Consider the following 4,043-nt stretch of genomic DNA (forward strand, 5'->3'; position numbering starts at 1 on the left):
CACACAGTTATTTATTTAATTAATGTAGATTGATTTAATGTAATAGCTAATCATTCATTTGAGATGAATTGATGTATTTCAGCACATTAACAAGATAACAGAACAGAACAGAACAAAACAGTATGTGACCCTCTCCACTACTGCATTTATTCGGCAACTTTTTGCTGTGCTATTGTTACATTGCAAATTACTCCAAAAGCCTAACAACTTATAATAAAAAAACAGTTTTTTTTCCAAATTGGGGGGTATTGCTGGGAGTGTTTCTGCCTTGGAGGTGGTGTCCGATTCAGGTCTGATTTACCTGTTTCATTCTGGATAAACCTGAAGTTGAAGCGGAGGATCTCCTGCACAACCAATCCAGAAGAACAAGAGGATAAGATAAAACGACTCCAAAATAATTGAAAGTCTCTCATGTGTCATAGCCACTTGCTTTTCTAACATTCCATTGGAATGTCATGTGGCCAGGAGAACAGTGTGAAGACTTACTTATTCTGCTTATGTTTGTCCCACCATGAAAATAGGAGAAAAGGAAAGCATTGTGGCCAAATAGCAACACCAAACACAATAAAGACATCAACATTCCATATCATACAAATTCCACTCACCATTAAAACATAATCACTAAGAATCTAACAAGGAAACTTTATATCTGATGAAGTTCACCAAAAAAAGGAAATAAAGAAGGCCTGTCCCATAGCCTAATAGCTAAAGGAGTTGGATCCAACATGGCTGACTTTGGTAGGAATACTGACTTCTATGGTTTAAGAAGCAAGCTGGATGAGTGTGCATGAGTGCTCCAAATTCTAATGGGATTGAAGGAGAAACGAAGGAGAAGGAATTGCAGCATGACCACACCCCACTGGAGGGTGCTTTCTCTCTTTCTCACTCGGTATTTCTCTCTCTCACAAGCATATTTGCCCTATGGCAAATTAAAAAGAAAAATTAAAAAGAAAAGAAGAGAAAAGAAATGAAAAAGGACTAAAAAAAAAAACCTATTTACCAAATTTGTGGTGAAATAGTGAAAGTTCTTCCCTCTGCAGTTGGGAATAAAACAAGGATGTTCATATCAATAATTTTTAAAATCATTGTAGAATAGATACATGTCTTTTCATAATAAATTAAGATAAAGATAAGAATGCTTCAAAAAGTTTGTAGAAAAATGGGGTGGGACCAACAGTTAGCGTAATGGCTATGTCGCTGGGCTCCCACATAGTCTACTGCGGTTCGAGTCCCGGACCCGGTGGCTTAAACTCACATCAGGCACGTGTGCGTGCATGCCCAAGATCCCAAGAGAAAAATGGAGGAGGAGGGATTGCGGAGTGGCCATCGCCTCTGGGGGGTGATTTCTCACTTTCTATCTTTCTGTTTCTGGCTAGCACGTGCCCTATAGCAAAAACCTCTCCAAAAAAAAAAAAAAATGGGGTAAAAGTATAAGTTTATTTTGCTGCAAAAATGTGTAAATTTATGCAGTTTTTTTAAAATCTGCATTTACATGAACTTTTTACAGACACTCTCCTATGTAAAATAAAACAAAGACAAAAGAAAACATATCTAATGATTGTGCATGTATACATTTCAAACATAAGCCAATGATTATAAAGTAATAGAAGTGAGGATATTGGTTAAATTTTGGAAGGAGGGTGAAAATTATAAATGGATGGGGTCAAAGAATGACTTCTAAAATAAGTTTTCCTATTTCTTAAATTTTTAGTATATTGTGATAGTTAATCAAGCATGTCCTTGAGATTGTGATTGTTTTTCTGCATAAATGTTATGCCTCAGTAAAATTACTATTTAAAAAGTGGCCTGATTAAAATGCTATGACCTGAAAATTATAGCAAACATTATACTCAGTGAAAAAGGATAATTAATATTTCTACCCTAAAGTCAAGGACATGATAGAAGGTCTCCTGTCACATGCTCTGTTCAACATTGATTTGAAGGTATGATTAGTGAACAAAAGGAAATATAAGTTACAGCTATAGCTATGAGAATTAATGGTTGTCAATCCAAGAAAATATGCTTCCCATGTTAAGAAAAGTCAAAAGAATCAATTGAACTATGACAACTAATAAGGTATCTGGTATCAGGGTCAAACTGATAGCATCAATAGCTTTAATAGTCTATTGATAGCCATTCAGACACTTGAGTGGAAAACTCATCTACTATTGTCCAAGGAAGACTAAAAGTCATGAGTAAGACCTCTATGAAGTATCTCTAAAATACAGCTGAGCCATACAAAGTACTAAATTCATATATGAGAAAATAGATACTTCCAGATGGCAAGACACAGATTGTTACCTAGTTTCCTAACTATTACAATAATGTGAATGCAATTTCAATTAAATTCCTTCCAGGATAGTTTATGTAATTGACACACTAATTTGAAAATTCACTGAGAAAAAAATGAAAAGGAAATTTTTCAATAAAACTGAACAAAAAGAATAGGAGAGGTACACCTGAAAACTATCATTATACAGTGCACAGTCTTAATAATTAAACCACAACATGTCACTGAGACAGATCAGAATAGGTTCAGAAACATAGTGTAATAATAGTAGTAATAATAATAGTAATAAAGAATTCGGTACCTCCTAAAAGTGGCATTTCAAAACTGATGGAGGAAAAACTGAATTCAATCATATTAGGACAATTGGCTATTCATATTTAAGCTATATTCCTACCTTTTCTTACACATAAACCATATATTCCAAACATAATTGGGTAGTTTGTAGCAATTAAAAAATAATTTTTATAAACAAACTTTAGAAAATATATTGTGGCGCCAGCAGCTTGTGTGTTGGGTAAAATGCTAGACTGCCACATGGTTGACCAGAGCTCAGTCCCAGACCTGCTTGAAAATCATACCAGGCATGTATGTACATGGCCAAAACCCTAAGAGGTAAATGGAAAAGAAGGGATTGGGGCATGGCTGTTCCCCTGGAAGATGATTTCTCACTTTCCCTCTCACTGTCTCTGTCTCGCTTCATTGACTGCAAGTACGCTATAGAAAAAAAAAGGAGGGGGGAGAAGTTCTATCTAACTATACAAGTACAATCCAGATTTATAAAGAGAAAAGTTTAGCTGCATCTATATTTTTTAAAAATTGGAGAGGGTAGGGACCAGCAGATGGCATAGCAGTTACGTCACTGGACTCTCACTTGGCCAACCACAATTTGAGTCCCAGACCCAGTAGCTTTAAAATCACACCAGGCGTGTGTGTGTGTGTGTGTGTGTGTGTGTGTGTGGGCGCGCGCGCGTGTGCGCGCGCCCAAGATCCCAGGAGGAAAAAGGAGGAGAAGGAATTCTGGTGTGGCCTTCCTCCCTGTGAGGGTGAGGGGAGGAGGTGATTTCTCACTTTCCCTCTCACTGTCTCTGTCTCTGTTCCCACACTCCCCCCCCCAGCAAGCACACACACCCTAAGGCAAAAACCTCTTAAAAACAAAACAAACAACAACAACAAAACTAGAGAGAATAGAGTTAAATATCAATAACAGGATTAGAAAAATATTTCTCATAGGCAGTGAACTAAAACCATACTGGACAAGGAACTCCTAAATAGATTAGAACACTATAATACCATGGGTTGAATTGTGTCTCCCAAAATTTGTGTGTTGCAGTCATAACCTCCAGTGCCTTGATGTAACCTCATTTGGAGATAAACTTTACAGAGGTCACAAAGTTAAAATAAGGTCACTGGGTTACGCTCGGAAGTATATGACCGATATCTTTGGAAAAAGAGACATATTAGGCACAGAGACACAAAGGAAAGGAGGCTGGAAAGGGACATCGGAGAAAGACAGTTATCTGCAAGCCAATGAGAAGCCTGAAACAGATCCTTTAACACGTAAAAAGAGGACTGAGGTCAGTGTTACATTTGACAGATAAATCAGCTAAAGCTATGAGAATCTGTGCCATATTCCTACAAATTCAAAATCGAACTTGCCAACTCATCTTTCACTAAAACAATTCTGTGACTTTTCTCAATTAGGGCTATGTCCTGCAGTTGCCTTTAACAAGAAACAGGTCATTATTATTAACAA

The sequence above is a fragment of the Tupaia chinensis genome, unplaced genomic scaffold, assembly GCF_000334495.1.
Source record: "Tupaia chinensis unplaced genomic scaffold, TupChi_1.0 Scaffold144413_1, whole genome shotgun sequence".
Classification (NCBI taxonomy): domain Eukaryota; kingdom Metazoa; phylum Chordata; class Mammalia; order Scandentia; family Tupaiidae; genus Tupaia; species Tupaia belangeri.